The following is an 18,124-nucleotide window of genomic DNA, read 5'->3' as shown; positions in this document are numbered from 1 at the left end:
GACACTATCAATTGGACAAAGCTTCAGTCTACAAAAATGAAAAAAGGTTTTTAATAATTCTATATCCAATAGAGCTCTAATATCCAAAGCATATTTTTTAAAAAGTCCAAAATAACAAATAATCCAATTTTAAAATGAAACAGAAAACTCAATAGAGGAAACTCAAATGGCTGAGAAACAAATGTTCAACATCCTCATTCGTGAGGAAAATGTAAATCAAAACTACTTTGAGATTCCATCTTACACCTGTCAGAATGGCTAAGATCAATAGTAAGTGACAGCTTGCTATTGGAAAGGATATAAAAAAGGGAACACTCCTCCACTGCTGATGGGAGTTCCAACTAGCATAACCACTATGGGAATCAATATGGTGGTCCTCAGGTAGTTGGGAATCGATCTACTTCAAGACCTAGCTATACCACTCTTGGACATAAGGACACTTAATCTTACTACAAGGACACCTGCTCAGTCATGTTCATGTGGCTTTATTCTTAATGACCAGAAAGTGGAACCAACCTAGATGTCCCCCAACAGAGGAATGGATAGAGAAAAATGAGGTACATTTACACGATGGAGTATTATTAGTCAGCTGTTTTAAAAATGACACCATGAAATTCAAAGACAAACAGATGGAATTAGAAAAAAAATTAGCCTGAGCGAAGTAATACAGACCCAAAAAGCAAACAAGATATGTACTCATTAATAAATACCTATTAGACATTAAGTAAATGATTATCAAGGTACAATCCAGAGACCCAAAAAGGAGGAATTGGGGGTGGGGGGAGTAAGACTCTGCTTGGGAAGGAAAAATAGAATAGATTTAGTAAGTAGACTCAGGATGAGTGGGGACAAGAGAGGGAGGTACCAGGTGGTGGGGTGATGAGACAAAGGGGGAAAGTTTGGAGAAAGATGGTTAGAATGGGGAGGGTACAAGGGAGTGGGATGGAATTCTACTTCAGGGGAAACTTCCTGGATCTATAAAGGCAACCTTAGTGAGGGTTCCTGGTAATGGGAGATACGGAATCTGAACTGGTCATCTCTTGTAGGCAGGCAAGGTTTCCAGAGACAGTGCTAGATTGTATTAGGTTGAGTTGTTGGTCAAGGGTCCCAGGTGGAGATTTCCCCAAACAACCCAGGCTAATGCTAGGACAGAGGGTTGCTCTCTGCAAACTGACAGTGGGGCCCTTTGCCAAGGACAACTCCACACAACTTATTAAACGTGGAGAGGTTGAGTTGGTGCTTGTATGACATCTTTACCCCTGTATTCTAGTCTCTTTGGTGCAGAAAGGTATTCACAGGCTATGGAAAGAGAAACCTAAACACCAACCCAGTTACAATTTGACCTTTGACCTACAATCTGTCCTGCCTGCAAGAGGTGCTGGGGCAATGACTGCACATAACTTGTGAGGGTGACCAACCAATGTCTGATTAAGCATGAAATGAAATGCAATGAAATGATTCCTAATGATCTATATCATGAATTGGTGCATGGTCCAGTTGTCATCAGAAAGGCTTCCTCCAGCGACAGATGGGAGTGGGTGCAGAGACTGCACAGTCAGACATTAAGAGGAGAGAGAGTCTATATTGGAAGTCTCTATCAGGTTCCTCCCCCTCGGAGCTCAGGGAATGCCACAGAAGAGGCAGAGTGAAAAAGGACACTTCAAAGAAATCCCTCACTAGCTCAGAATTAAGCATAATAGAGGGTTATTTATTTAGCAGTAGACTCACAGATCACAATCCTCTGCTGGAACAAGGTACAGCAACCAAATCCCGTGACCGGAAAAGAGTCAAGACGCAGACTTTCCATCAGCATATATAGTATAAAAGGCCACACCCAAGTGGGCGGGTAACTTAAAGGCTATTGGCTGAATGATTTCCTACAGCACCTCCCCCTTTTGTTTAAATAAGAAAGTTCTAAGCCTAATACAAAGTTATATACAATAAGAACAAATAACAGGTATAAAAATTAGAATTACAACCAGCATAAAAAATATCAAGCAAGAAGCATGTAGTAAATGTTTCAATAATTATCCTATCCTAGTGAATTTAAGTCTTGTATAATAAATAACTTGGCCAAGTCATGAGAGGAAAGTAACTACAACTATCTAGCCTTCAACCCCAACAAAGACCTGAGAAGGGAAATAGTATTACTTGAGTAAGCAGGAAGAGCAACTTATAAAATGTACAACAAATGACAGGGACAACTGGCTATCTGGACAATCTCCCAAAGTCTCATTTGCAACGCTGGAGCAACCAACTTTGGCTAAGGCCTAGGGTAACTGACAGACCATTTTCAGAGACAGGGGATTTTTCAAAACTGTTTTACCCTGGCGAGATTTGACAGTCATTTTTCTTGTATCCTGCTTGTCCTGTCCAGACACCATGCATTTTATCAGTGGTTGATACATGGGTAGTTCTTTGCCCAAAGGCCATTTTTGCCAAAAAGAAAACAAGCTCCAAGTGGAGTGTTTTCTTTAGTGCTCAACATTCTCTCGGGAAGAGATCAGTGCTGCCAGGAGCAATCTGGCAATTCTGTCTCACTTCAACAGAACCCAAAGTTATTTAAATGCCATATTCTACACCTCTTTAAAGTAGTTGAAGATTGTCTATCTACACAGAATACAATCTCTATGTACCTAAAGAACCTGATTTGTCTAATTATAAGTATGGCAAACATGGATGACTATTGACCTATGAATCTTAATACCTATATAACTTAAAGACTAAGATTTCATATTAGAATGTTAAACAATCTTTAAAATACTGTTCAACAAATGAGGATAATGATTTCAAAATGTATAAGTATCTTGATTGGAGGTAGAAATGTATATTGCAATATGATAAATATATCCTAAAATTGTATAAATATACAAAATGTCTTAAGCAGAGGTAGAAGCAAGCATGCATACAATATGACACAGTAACTTTGCTTAGATATACAAATATTGTAGATTAAAATAGGAACATATTCAATATAATTTAAGTTTGTATCAATATAAAGAATCTATACCATTATAAATTACCTATAAATAATAGCTCACAAGTACTCACTCCATTACACACTATTATTATTAGTGTGAGTAAGCTCACACTAATCTATTTTCTCATCCAATTTCCTCTTTTTTTTTTCAAAGAGATCCTGATCCTACATAATTTTCCCCCAATCCTATACCAATCATAATCAACCCCCAAATGATGTCCCTAACCCTGAGCACAAATTTTGTTGGGAGAGGGGATGACATCTTCTAAAATTACTTCCAGCTGTCATGAGGGTGATGTTCTTTCTATGGCATCCTGTAAAAGTAAAATAATGGTTAAGTTCCAAGATTACTATCTGGTATAATTTCAAATAGTCTCTGAATATTCGGTAGGGTTTTTCTGAGGTTCCTATTTGGAGTTCTGGCCAGAACGTTATAAAAAAGTGCACCATTTCAGCTAACCAAGTTGGAATCATCTTGAGCAGCTGGTACCCAAAACAGGTCTTATAGGAGCACTATCAGCAGCATGATGTCATATCCACCAGGTGGAGTTGTTGTTGTGGGGCCCAATCTTCTTCCTGGAAACTTCAAAGATTACTACAGGAAAATTCATTGTTCATTGTGGAAAACTTAAACATTATTTATTTAGACATATACAGACATAGATATTCAATGAAAGGTACAATAGAGACAAAAGTGGATATGAAGAAAAGTAATTTTTTTTCTAAATTCTTTCTTCTTTCTGTCCCATACCAGATGGCTCTTGACTCTGAATTTTTCTTTTAAAGACATGCTTGGATTTAGAGAAGGACAGAGCCATTGTCCAACACCAAGTCCAGCTCTATATATTCGTGTGTGTGTGTGTGTGTGTGTGTGTGTGTGTGTGTGTGTGTATGTTTTGATCACCTGTCCTTACAAGTCATATTCCTTTTATTTGATGATCATTATTGTATAGATACTTTTCCTTCTGTCAACATCCAAACATACAGGGTCTCTTGAATTTTTGAACATGTGTATTTTCCTGTAAAGACAAGAGCAGAACCCTGACCCAACTCTTTATGGTTTCCTTACCACCTGTATGGTTGTCACCGTTGTGGATGAGCTATCATTTCTCCTTACCAAGAGATTTCTCTTTTTCAGAGTAAATCTTTATTAATTTTGATGGTATCCATAGTTTTTCTTCTCCTGTGGAACCAAGAGCAAAACCCATTTCCTAACGTAGCACATTTCCTGGTTTCCATTGTGAGGTCAACACATTCTTAAAATACACGAGCTGATTTAATTCAGAAGACATTTCTATTATCCAATGTCTCTCTGCTGCTGTTGTCCCTTAACGTTAAGAAAATTCAAGGTTAATAAAGCATTATATAATCTATTTCTGGGGGTATTTTCCATCCCTTTCTGTTTGTTTAACATATCCTTTATAGTTCAGTTTCATCTTTCTACAACTGCCTGACCTGTAGGATTGTGTGGTATACCTGTAATATGCTTTATGTTATAATAAGCAAAAAAATGTTTCATTTTCCTAGAGACATAAGCTAGACCATTATCTACCTTATTTGTGCAGGCATACCCATGACGGCCATAACTTCTAATAAATGTGTGATTACTGAATCAGCCTTTTCTGAGCTCAGGGCAGTTGCCCATTGAAAGCCTGAGTATGTGGTATTTGGTTATAGAAAGATCAAGTAGGACATCTCTTTATAATCTCCTTAGCTTGTTGCCATGTAATAGAAAACTCTTTCTTTAAACCTTTGTTATTGACATGATGTTTCTTATGGAATTCTGAGGCATTCAACACACTTCCAAAAAGTAATCAATCAATTTCTGCATTACCTTGTGCTAGAGGACCTGGCAGACCCATATGGGATTGGATGTGTGTTATGTATATGGAACAAAGCCTATTCCTGATTATATCTTGAACCTGTATGAATAATGAAGTCAATTCTGCATCATCTGGTATAAATTCAGCTGTTTCAATAGCAAAACAACTTTTTCTGCATATTGTGCATCAGTAAATATATTAAGAGGTTCTTTAAAAATCCCTTATAACCATGAGAATACATATAATTCTGATTTTGGGGCAGAATTAGAAGGGCTTTGTTTCACCTTACTTAATTCTTCTGATATGTAACCTGCCTCCCCTGATTTATCTGCATCAGTATAAAATGAATGTGTCCCAGTTATTGGAGCATCAAGTACAATTTGGGGAAGAATCCAAGAAGTTCTCTTTATAAGATTAAATCTATCATTTTTGGGATAATTGCTATTAATTTCTCCAAAAAAAATGAGCACAAGCTCTTTGCCATGGTTCATTGTCTTCCTGTAACTTTTTTATTTCATCAGTAGTAAAAGGTACTATATATAGTCTCTGCTCGGTCTATGCCTGCTAATTTACCTTTTATAATTAAATTGATAAATTATATAAGTCTCAATTTACCTTTTATAATTAATTCAGAGACTTTTTTCACATGTTTTTAATTTTTTTACTTGGTTTATGTGATAAAGAAGATACATTCTAAGATAACATCATTCCTCTCCATTAAAATTCCTGTAAATTCTGGAAAGCAATATGACTAGAATACAATTAAGATTTGGATTCACCCTATCCACATGTGCTTCCTGTAATTTCTCCTCAACAATTGTCAATTCCTTCTCCACTTCAGTTGTTAATTTTCTGGGACTTTATCACCGTCTAAGGTTTTGTTTAAATAAATTATTAGATCAGGTGTTATCCCAACAGTCGGTCATAGACTAGAAATGTCTCCTAACAATCTTTGAAAGTTTCTCCCAATTTATGCCTTTTGGGATGCTTTTCCTCCTGTCAGGTTGGCATGTCCAGCCTCAGTGTGAGGGCTTTTGCCTTGTGTTACAGATAGTCTTTTTGTGTGTGTGTGGTTTTGGTTGTCTCTTGGAGGCCTGCTCTCTTCTGAAGGAAAACAGAGAGGGACTAGATCCAGAGAAGAAAGGAGATGGGAGGTGTGTCTGGGAGAAGTGGAAAGAGAGTCAAATATGGTCAGAATTGCTGTAGAGAGAATAATATTTAATAAAAGAAACCAATTACAGACTTGAAGATGTGAGTTCACTCATATGAGATCTGAGAGCATAAACCTTAGGATACCAAGCCCAGCTCTTAGAGCTCATGTTGGGCATGAGTAGGTAGAACTCCTTATGTCTCTGGTCATATTGGCTTTTGTTGCAGTGCAATAAAGGAGAGATGATCGCCCCCCAACACAAATATTTCTGGGGCCTGTGTGCTATGGAGAACCTACCAGGAAAGATTTTGGCTCTACAGAAACCAAGAAAAATTTTCCCCATGTACCGCCTCCCTCCACCCCTCATAGCTCCTCGGATCTATCACTGGAACACTTGCAAGGATACCAAGATTTCCCATTTACCTCCTGCCATATCCCATGCATAGGTTCCCTAGATACCAACATCCCCCCAGCAAAAGTGTTCATCTCTTGGCTGATGCACCCACTTTGGCACATCGTTATCTCACAGTGTTGATGGATTGAGGGATGTTGCTACCCATTCTAAGGGTCTAGAAAAATGTTTAAGGATGTCTATGGTGTGGGAGAATTGTCTGTATTCTGTCAATCATGTATTTTAATAAAACGCTGATTGGCCAGGCAGGAAGTATAGGCGGGTCAACCAGACAGGAAGTAGAGGTGGGGCAATGAGAATAGGAGAAGGCTAGGAACGAGGAAGTTCTGCCCAGACCACCAGAGAGGAAAGATGTAAGCTGCCCCCACTGGAAAAGGTACTGAGCCATGCGGCTAACATAGATAAGGATAATGGGGTAACATAAGTTATAAGAGCTAATAAGTAGCCTGACCTAATGGGCCAATCAGTTTATAACCTAATGTAGACTCTGTGAGATTTTCTTTGTGGCTTGCCGGCTCTGGGGTACTGAACGGGACAGATACCCCAACAAGCCAGCCCTCGTGTTACATGTCTATACAACATTTCAGCTCCATATGAAGTAGTTGCACTAACGTGCAAATCCTCTGTGTTCTGCTATTCATACCCCTCTTTCTGGATTCCACTGATCTTATTAACCCTCTCCAGAGCCTTAATTTTTCAAGGTCATATCAATGGAATCATATATCACTTATGCAGCTTGAACAGAACTGGCTTATGTCTCCTTTAGAATCTTTAAGAAGGCTATAATGGGCTGGCAAGATGGCTCCATGGGTAAAAGTGCCTAAGGCACAAGTCCTGTGACCCTGAGTACAATCCCCAGAACCCACATAAAAAGCCAAACACAGCAGTGTGCATGAATAATCCCAACACCGCAGGAGTACACAGCACAGCAGAAGGAAGACCCTACATCAAAGGCAAGTGATGGATGGGCTAGGGAGGCAGCTCAGCAAGTAAGAGCATTGACTGCTCTTCCAAAGGACACAGGCTCAGTGTCTGGTACCCACATGGAGGCTCATAACTGTCCACAACTTCAGTTTCATGAGACCAACACCAACTTCTGAACTACATGGCTGGAGGACACATACAATTGTTCCATATGGGCCTAGGAACCAAGTTCCAGTCCCCTGGATTTGCAGGAAGTGATATTAATCACTGAGCCATCTCTCCATCACCTCAACCACCCTCTTTGGTGCCTCTTGTAGATGTGTTTTATGACAGTCCCAAGAATGACACTAGACCACACACACAATAATATTAATATTCTTCCTTTTCCATCTTGGTCTCAGAGAGGCAGCTTCTGTCTCTCTTTCCCCTCTCTCTCTCTCTCTCTCTTTCTCTCTCTCTCTGCCTCTCTTCTCATCTTCCCTTTTCCTTTCCCCTCCATAACCCACTAAATAAATATCTAACATCACTCTGCAAAGAAAATTAATATTAATAAGTAATAATAATAGCAATACTCAGCTTTTCAAAGGGAGTATATAATTGCTCATGTCTGCAATCTCAATACAGGTTGGGGCAGGAGCACAGCCATGAGTATGAGGGCAGTCTGTGCTACAGAGTGGATCCCAGAACAACCTAGCCTAGACTGAGGCCGTCTCAAAACACAGAAACAAACAAACCAAGAAGAGGATGTAAAGGAGAGCAGATCCTGTAGGCCTTATTAGCTTCCTGCTTCTTGTCCCCAGTCTCTATCTCGGTTACTCACTATGTGCATGGAGCCAGAGCAGATGTGAAGTTCAAAGCAAGGGTTCTGGACCATTCTCACAGTCCTCTCTGCCCTTCCTTGCACTCATCACTCCTCTCTCTAAAGAATATTCTCTATGCAGTGTTTTGTGTAACAAGGTCCCCGTAACTCTTCACAAGCCAAGGGTCAGTATCTGAAGGTACGAATGATTACACACGCCCTTTACGATTTCCTCCGTATTTACATAATGCCGTTAAGTGTTTTTTAAATGTGTTTTGGGTCAGTGTTAATGGATGAAAAGTGTTGAATGGTGAGGCTCTAAGTAGGTATCTAGATTTTTTTTTTACAATAATTCTTATGGAAATAATTTCTCATTATAAATCCTTGCACTTTAAGTTACATTGTTCCCGGGAAATAGCCTTAACATGTGATACAGGCCCGTTTTCTGGCATATTTTAACCCCCATTAGAAACTCCAAGGGCAGGATTTTATTCTACTTTATCTCTGGATGTCTGACATCTAGCTATTTCCATGGAGCATAAGAGACCTTCACTCCGTATTTGACACAGACACATGTATTTGCATGGTATATGTAAACCCACGAAGGTGGATGGGAACTGGAGGGATTGTGAGTAACCATCGGACATTAGTGGTTAGTTTGATCATTCTTCAGGCCATGGTTAGACTTAACCTTTTTCTCAAATTATATTAACATTTCAGTGTGTTTATGTGGACTTTTATGCATATAAAAATAATTTAAAATATCTTAATTTTGTGTATGACTAATTTTGTATTGTCCAGATGCATAGAGGGCATTGGGCCAACCCTACAAATGTTTGCCTGAAACTTAACCAGTAGTTTCCACATTATTAACAGACTCCAAATTGAGGGTACAATTGGTAGCTAAGAAGCTTGATAGCTAGAAGAAACTTTGGAAATTATTTCATAATATGATGTGTGTTTATTTTATATTCACTATGTACACAGCTGTGTGCCAAGTACCTTGCAAGCATGATTTCATTTAATCCTGCTTCCCTTCTGCCTTGGGCTCTGACATGACTTGGCAGACCATCATTACCGATTTTGTCTTATTGAAAAAAAATGTGTGTTTGCTCCTCACGAACTTTTGTAATAATTTTGATTTTTCAATCTTCTCTCTTGAGATTATTGAGGTTAGCAAGCCCTCTCTAGTTTTGAACCATCTTCCAAGTCACAGGCTCGAAAGGCCAACCTTCTATCTTTGTCACTATAGGGAAGAGGAAAGTGGGGGTCAGAAGGGTGGCACGGCACCGTAGTTTATGGGGGGGCAGTGACAGTGTAGTAAGATCAGATTCCCAATGTCTTAGCTTTCGCACATAATTTCCCAGATGAGGGAACTCAGGATGTGCAGAGGAACTGAACAGCTCTAGAGAAGAGTCATTGTACAAACCAGGATTCATCTCCCCCTCGACCGTGGCAGAAGGAGCCCCTGGGTGGAAAGCAGCTCCATTATTCTCCAGGCAGCACTGACTGCAAACTTCATCCTTTCTGCAACTCTTGATGAGTCATTACCTAGGAAAGCATCCAACACTCTTGGCCTAATGGTGATCAGCTTTTTAGCACAGAATTTGGAGAATGTTCTTGGAAGGCATTCATTCCTTCGTTTCCTCCCCCAAGACTCTGGGATACACTGTAGAATATGAATCTAAATGGACAAAAGGGCACATATATACAAGTAAAACCTGGAGGGCTGTGGTAACAGAGAAAGTAGAACACAACTGATATCAAAGGGGAAAAGGAAATGAGGAGGAGGAAGGGTTAGATGAGGAAAGGAATGGGAGGGTAGGGCTGAGGAGAGGTGGGTTGAGGAATTAGTAACACACGGAAGTTTGAGAAAACTTGTTATTCAGTAAGCTTCATAAACTCTCTCTCTGTCTCTCTCTATCTCTATCTCTGTCTCTCTCTATCTCTCTCTCCCTCTCGCTCTCTTTCTCTCTCTCTCTCTCATGAATGTGTGTGTGTTCATATAGAAGACTTTAGTTGGAGTTACCTTACACAGGGGATAATGCTCCTCCCAGAAGACATGGGTTGCCAACTAAAAAGCACAGTGTCAGATTATAGAGTACCTCCCCTATGTTCTTGGTCAACAGTCTCCCAGAAACATACCAGAGCACAAAAGGTATTGATTGTCATTGTCCTTACTCCTGATAAGACCCCAATTGCTGAAGACACCACATCCTTTGGTCACAGGACACGGAGACATCAAGTTGCTACTGATCAGGAAGCTCCCTCCATGTTGTACTAAGGTCACTTGTTCGGTTTTCTGACCCCTAGCAGCTCAGAACTGAAACAATCACACAAAAACAATATTATTTAAATCACTGCTTGACCCATTAGCTCTAGCTTCTTATTGACTAACTCTTACATCTTAATTTAACCCATTTCTATTAATCTGTGTATCACATGACTATGGCTTACTGGCTAAATTTCTGGTGTCTGTCTTTAGCAGGGCTCCATGGTTTCTCCCTGACTCTGCCTCCTTTTTCCCAGCATTCAGTTTAGTTTTTCCTACCTATCTAAGTTTTGCCCTATCAGGCCAAGCCAGTTTCTCTATTGACCAATGATATTCACAGCATACAGAGGGGAATCCCACATCACCTCCGTGCTGGTTACTTTTCACAGTACTGGAAAGTGTGGTGAGGCTGCAAAGGGGAAAAATATCAACAATCCTACCCCTCTGTGAACCCTGTGAACTACAATGATGATTCTCATCACAAAATATCCCCATATATTCAATGCTGGTGCAGCCAGAATGGGGATAACCAAGTACATTCTGCTTAGACTTAAGGCCACCTCCATAGGAGGAAATGCATACCCACTACTATAAGGCCAGCCAAAAACCTATGGTTGGGGAGCTCACAGCGAGTGAACTACCATTAGTCTGCAAAATGGACCTAGTGTCAAATCTTCCTCTGATTTGTGTCTTTTCCCCCACATAGTCACATGTGCCTCAGACCTAATCAGAGGAGATTCTTTATTCAGTGAAAGATAGTTAACGAAGAAGCTCACAACTGGTCCAAGTGCAGAGAATAAGAGTCTCTGGAGTGCTCATTACAAACGGGACATCTATTCCACCACCTCTGCCCCCTCCTTCCACCCCATCCTGCAAGGCTCAGGCACCTCTTCAGAAAGAAGGGGAAGAAAGTTTGTAAAAATCCGAGGTGGGGGAGACAGGAGCAAAGTACGTCTTCTGGACGTGAAAGGCCCACTCACTCATTGCCTCATAAGAGCTGTGGTTGACAGCACACACAAGAGCAAGTCAGTCAAGGTTCTCACATGGAGGCAAGAGGGTCTCATGAGCTCTTCTCCCTAACTGAGGAGCTATTCATAACTGATGGAAGAGAAGGGAACGTCAGGTGCTTTCTGAAGTGTGTGGCCCCCAGAAGTTAGACATCCCATGCTCCAGTAGATAGCCCCACACTCATGATCCTCCTGCCTCAGTCTCCCTAGTGCTGAGATTATCATAAGCATAGACCACCACACCCAGCTCATTCATTCACTGTAAATGTCTGATATATGACAGATTATAAATAAAGGGATGAAAGACTACAGCCTTTTTTCTAAGAACATAGACTTTCTGCTCTGTCTACCAGGCGACCTTCCAGAGAGAAACCTGCTTATCCCCGAAAGAGACCTGGTAGGAAAGCAGAAGTATAGGGGGTAGAGGCTCCATTGAACAAGGAAACACATTCTCTCTCCATTGGCAGCAATAAAAAGCTACTGCAGGCTGGTTATGTGCAGCTTCTGCTATTTGCATCAGCTTTTTCCTGTGCCCTATGCATAGATTATAGGTAAATATAAGGATTGATGACTAGATAAAACACACAGCTTCAATTACGCCCCAAACTGGAGAGAAGTAATATAATCAGCAATACGCAAAGTCCAACAGCACAAGCAGCATCTAAGCAACCAGTTATTTCATCAACCCCTTGCTGAGGACACTGAATTCAAGCCTTGCTACGGTGTTGGGGATCGGAGCAATAGACTCAGTAAGAGCTGCTGGACCCAGGAAACGAGTTACCTTCAAGAGAAGGCTACGCCCCTGTCGTTCAACTCTGTCTCCTGAGCTAAAAGCCATTTCCATCTTAGTCAGAGTAGCTGGGACTAGCACAAGAGACCCTCAACATTGGGCCTCTTGGTGTTCCCTCATAGAAGGGGGCTTTGCAGGGGGTTATCCTCCCCTGAGGGATCAGCCGCTCCTTTCTGCCCCTTCTTGCCAGGTGTGTGTAATTCACCCAGCTGCTCTGGTCTTGCAATGTGGCAAGGGGGTTGACTAAAAGGCAGACTCCATCCACGCAGCTATGTGGAAGTTATCATCCATACTGAGGTGAGTCTTTTCAGTCAGATAGTTATATGGGGTCACCTACACACCTTCTGGGTGACGTAAGAAAGCCCAATAAATCTGTTAGCTCACCTAAACAGTATGGCTACCCAGAATGTGCAGTACTTGAGCGGGTGTTTATAGATCACGGTGTAACATGAATGTGAGATTGTTTTTTCAATTTCTCAACAATTTGTATCGGTGGACTGGATATACAGCTCATCAGTGGAACACGTGCCTGGTCTGTATGAAGCCCCTGTTGCCACCACCAACACCGTCACAAAAAATGGCAGCTACAGAGAACACTCCTTGCCAGCCACCTTTTCTCAAGACTTGAATTCTTGAATTTGCAGCGGGGATCACAGCCCCTGGCCAAACCTCCACAGAGCTTCAGAGAGGTTCTGGGAGTTACCGGATTTTGTCTTATTTCTAACAAGACCAAGAGAGCTAAGACAGATTTGGAAATGGTTACTGGATCTATAGCCTTCCGATCCAAGAGTCACTTTATTTGTAAACAAACCTTCGAAAGGCCATTTAAGAGAGCAATTCAGAAGTTCCATGTCAACGGGGCAGCGGCAAGATAAACAACACAGCTGAACGGAACAAGAAAAGGGCTGGGTTAAAACATAAAAATGTCTGTTTAAAAAGTGCTTTCCCGGACCGGGCTGGAGAGGGGCCCTCTCCAGAGGCCAGGAGCTATAAAGCTGGAGGGCATCCCTCTGAGACCCAGACCTTGAACTTCGGCACACACAGCTGCTCAGAGTGGGCAGGAGCGCAGAGTGGGCAGAGTCGAGGGGCAGAGTGCAGAGAGGAGATAATTTGTTATTTCCGCATAAAACTGAGTCCCTCCGAGTACAAAGCAAGGAGAAATGAGCCTGTTTACTAGCGGCAATCAGACAGAACTCTCTGGTCCATCATTCACCTCTTTGTCTCTTCGGCCTAATGTGTAGCTGTGTCCAGGCTGTTGGCACTACGGCCCAATATTGTGGGCTACAAAGCTCACGCTTGGGAAGCATGTACTTAAAACTTTATCATTATTATTATTACTTCATACTGTGCTGGGTGATGTTGACTGGTTTTGAGACAAGGTCTCACTGTGTAGCCCAGCCTATCCTGGAACTGGCTACAAAGCACACACTAGCCTCAAACTCATGGCAACCCTTCTGCCTCAGTCTCCCAAGTCCTGAAATTAAAATGTGAGCTATTTTTACTACATGTGGCACATTTTTGGAATGCGTTTAAGGCAACCTACAGTAGCAAAACGCTTGGAGGCAATGTGATGTAAAGATGGGCCTGTTTTCCTTCTTCGTTTAACTCTTTCCTTTTTCTTTTGTCTTCCATAGAGAAGAGAAAGATTGAGTCTGTTGGAAGTGCTATGAGGCTCCTCATCAATGTGCTAAGTTAATGGCAGGCAATCGCTTAATTTGCCTAAGCCCAGCTGGGGTAATAGAAGACATCTTCAGACATTTGACACTGGGACGACCTCAAATGCCTTTCCAAGAAAGGTGGGCAAGAAGGAAAAAGTTAGGCTCTGGAAGGTAGTTAGGTCACTAGCAAAAGACAACAGTCTTTAGGTACTAGAAAGACAACAGTCATCTTGGCATGACAATGTCCCCCTTGGCAATCGAGCTCAGTCTCCTAGATGCTCAAATTGTTTATTTGTTTAAAGGGCCCCATGAAGTCCATGAAGAACACTATTAAAATAGCCTTTTCCAAGCAGTGTCCAAGTGGATCTTCCCCCACCCCACTGTTTGCCTGATCTGCGTTATTTTTTCCCAGACATTCTTCTATGTATAATATCAAGTATTCAGATCACAATGGATAGATAGATAGATGATAGATAGATAGATAGATAGATAGATAGATAGATAGATAGATAGATATCTGTTAACAGATAATGGGATGATACTACTGCTTCTCAATGCAAAAATAATTGTCAGCTCTATTATGGGAGGAGGTCTTAGTAGTCGTGCCAGAACTACTTTAAATCTAAATGAACATGTCTCAGCATGATGATAATATATCTGCATAGGATTTCACTAAACACAGAGGTGCTTCACTGATAGATCCAACCTGGTTCACTTTTCAGAAGTGTTGTCTTTTATAGGCCAGAGTAGAACTCACGTAGCACAGAGCAGAACTCACCTAGCACAGAGCAGAACTCACCTAGCACAGAGCAGAACGCCCCTTCTTAGTTTGCTACCAGTCTAGAATAAGGAGGAGGGTACAAGGGTAATTCTCTAACTCAGGTTCTCAGACACAGAGATCTGCTTACCAAATGACATTTAGTCAAGAACAGAAAAGAAACACGACTTACAACCAAAGAAGCAAGCTAGTCTTGTGATGCAGGCCTGTTATTCCAGCCACTCAGGAGCCTGAGGCAGGTGGGTTCCAAGTTCAAGGCCTACCTGAGTTACAGAGTTGAAATTCATGGTCCAGCAGATGCAGAGCCCCCTGCCTTTATTCTCAGCACCATAGAAAGAAAGGAAGGAAGAAAGAAAGAAAGAAAGGAAGGAAGGAAGGAAGGAAGGAAGGAAGGAAGGAAGGAAGGAAGGAAGGAAAGGAAGAAAGAAGCAATTACATTAAATTAAAAAGAAGACCCCAGCACTTGGGAGACAGAGACATGCAGAGCTCTGTGAGTTTGAGGCCAGTCTAGTCTCAGCCTGGAAGTTCCAGGCCAGCCATAAATACATAGTGAGACCCTATCTCAAAAAGATAATATTGATACATACAATGGGGCTGGAAAGATCACTTGCTCTTGTAGAGGGTTCAGTTCCCAGTACACACATGGTGGCTATAATCATCCCTAATTCCAGTGCCAAGGGATCTGACACCCTCTTCTGAACTCTGAGGGCACCAGGCACACATATCATACAAATAACACAGGCAGGCAAAACATTCATACACACAAAATAAAATAAATAAATATAAATAAAAGCAGGCATTTTGTGAGAACACTTGCCCACCTTCATCTCAGAACACATCGCCATCTTGTTTTGACAGGACCCCAAAGTCTCCATCACAATCCAACACAATCTTTGGCTGGGATTGAATTCTCGGAGAATCCTGGAGTAGCTTCCAACTGACAGTTAACCAGAACACATGTACGTGTGTGTGTGTGTTTGGCACTGGGTATCATTCTGGAGTCCACGATGGCCTGGAACTTACTATACAGACAAGACTGCCTAAAACCAACAGCGATCCTCCTGCCTCAGTCTCTCAAGGGCTAGGATTACAGGCGTGAATTAGCAAATCCAGCGAGAATGCCAGTCTTCAAATGAAACTGATGACATAGGAAGAAAGAATAAGGAAGCCAAGCCGGTTCTGCGGGGCGTGTCTGCAACTCTGCATCAGTCTACACCCGAAGCCAGCGTATCTTGAAAATCTCTGCTCAATAAGCAGAGAGATCCTCCTATCATGTGAGCTAATGTGACTCAAATTTTCCATTTCTTTGCAAACATGTAAATCTGGTGCCAGATTAGAGGCCATAGGCCCTTAGAAAACTTCAAACACTACTGAAACTCTCTACATTGCTTAGGGATTAGCCGCTTAGATGGAGTAAGACATCTTCGTCAACAACGTTGCTGTTTACTAAAGTTGAATGTATATTTTTTAAAAATATTTTTAACACTAATGAAGAAAAATCTATTATTTGTGGCAGAATGGCAGATTTTGTTCAAACATTTCACCACGGGAAAGGAAGTGGAAGAGGAAATCATTGCCTTCATCACCTCCATGGCAATTTTGAAAGTCTCCATCATAAGATGGTTCCTTCAGTCAATCACCCACAGTCTTGGTTATTTAGATGGCTGGTGGATTTGAGAAAGAAAGATGGCAAAATTAAATAGAGTCTCGAGACTTTAGAGATAAAGACATTGTTTCCTCCTTTCTTCTGAAGGTCATCAAGAAAATAGCACACTTAGAAGCACAGGTCTCAGGTGGTCTAGCCCTTGTCTCCTCCTTTCCCTTGGTCTGCATCCACAAGGCTGCTATGTTGCTTTTCGGGCAGACATGATTACTTCACAGGTCTATTGTTGACATCCATTTGCTACACCAGGGGTTGCTGCCTTTTCTACTAAGCCTTTTTCACTGTAAGCTGGATTTAGAACGGAGACTCTCAAGTGAATTCATGCCATGAGAAGGCTGGTCTAGGACATACCATCTGTAGGAATGGGTGATCAGACTAACCCATGAAGATTGAAAAACTGAGAAATCGCTGTTCAGTTGTTTGTTTAGGAGAATTCAGTTGTCAGTTTTGAATGGTTACTAACTAGCAGGTGCATTACCTGCTTCATGCTCCGAACTGTTCGTGAAGAAGCCACTGTTACATCCATTCTACAGACAGACAGTAAACCTAGGGTGAGATTAATCATTCAAGATCTGAGAGATAGTAAATGACAAAGTCAACTTCAAGTTCAGGCCATCTGACTTCGGGCTATTTGCTTTAAAACTCAGTGTCTCAACGCAGGTGTCATTTTGGCTAAAGTTTCATTGTGCCTCTTTTTGTGAAGATCCCCCAGTATTTCTACGAGAAAACGTCTCTTATAGCTTAAGTTGGTTTCTGCATTTTACAAGTAAAAGTGTCTTAAAGAGAGTATTACTGACAATTGGGAATCAACATTTATAGTTCCCAAGAACTCAATAAACAGTAAATGGAAAAAGCAAACCGCACTCAGTCACTCTGTAGGCTTCAGGACATCGTAAGTCAACCGCTTCCAACTCAGAGGCGCTGAGCAATGCTTGTGGTCTGTCCCCTGAACACAGCAGATGCCCCATGCCTGGGCATTTTGGTAGTGGGTGGATCATTTCCTGGATCTGGAATGCATTCAGGAGAGGAAACACAGACAATGCCCTCCCTGCAAAGCTTGGCATTTTGAAGGACAGATTTGGGACTCAGTTCTCAGTTAGAATCCAGAGGAAATTGCATTGAGATTGGATTTTGGAAAACAAAGCCATCCTACTTATGGTGAGATTAACTCAAGGCTGAGGATCCAGATCCAGAGTGAAGCAAATTGGAATTTGAGTGCTGGCCAGCCCCACCCGGAACAGTTCTGTGACAATTAAACAGGCTTCTGAACATGGCTATTTCGAAGTTTCGCAAGTTTTAAAATATTACTTTAGGAATTGAACACAGACACCCAAGTAAGCACAAAAAAGAAAACAACCCGCCATATTTCTTTCAGAACAAGTGTCATTATATCGTGGCTCCCTGGCCCCTGTCTTCTCTGTTTGTTAAGCAAGTTGATTAATATGGGAAGTCACCCAACAGTGTTCATAAAAATTACTATTCATTATGAACATAACAAACAGAAAAGCTCGTTTTTATCAGCCAACCTCCCCAATCCAGAATTTGTCTTCTCATTTACATTTGGAATACACACACACACACGTAACCAACCCTCACCTTCATAGATACAATATAATTTGATAAATATATATATATATATATATACTTATTTAGCTTCCATATAAATAGAGAGACTTCCATATTAACTTCCATATATATGTATGTAGATAGACAGACAGACAGCTAGAGATAAATGCAGTTGAGGAGGTGAGAACTGGCCACATAGTTTGATAGACTAGATAAAAATAGAAATACTTTCAAAGATCAGCTTCACCTTAGTCTTTAAGTAGCATATTTAATTATATTTGACACCAAGTAAATAAATGAGA

Source organism: Myodes glareolus, chromosome 5, assembly GCF_982192425.1.
Source record: "Myodes glareolus chromosome 5, mMyoGla1.1, whole genome shotgun sequence".
Taxonomy (NCBI): domain Eukaryota; kingdom Metazoa; phylum Chordata; class Mammalia; order Rodentia; family Cricetidae; genus Myodes; species Myodes glareolus.
This window is presented reverse-complemented; position numbering follows the sequence as displayed.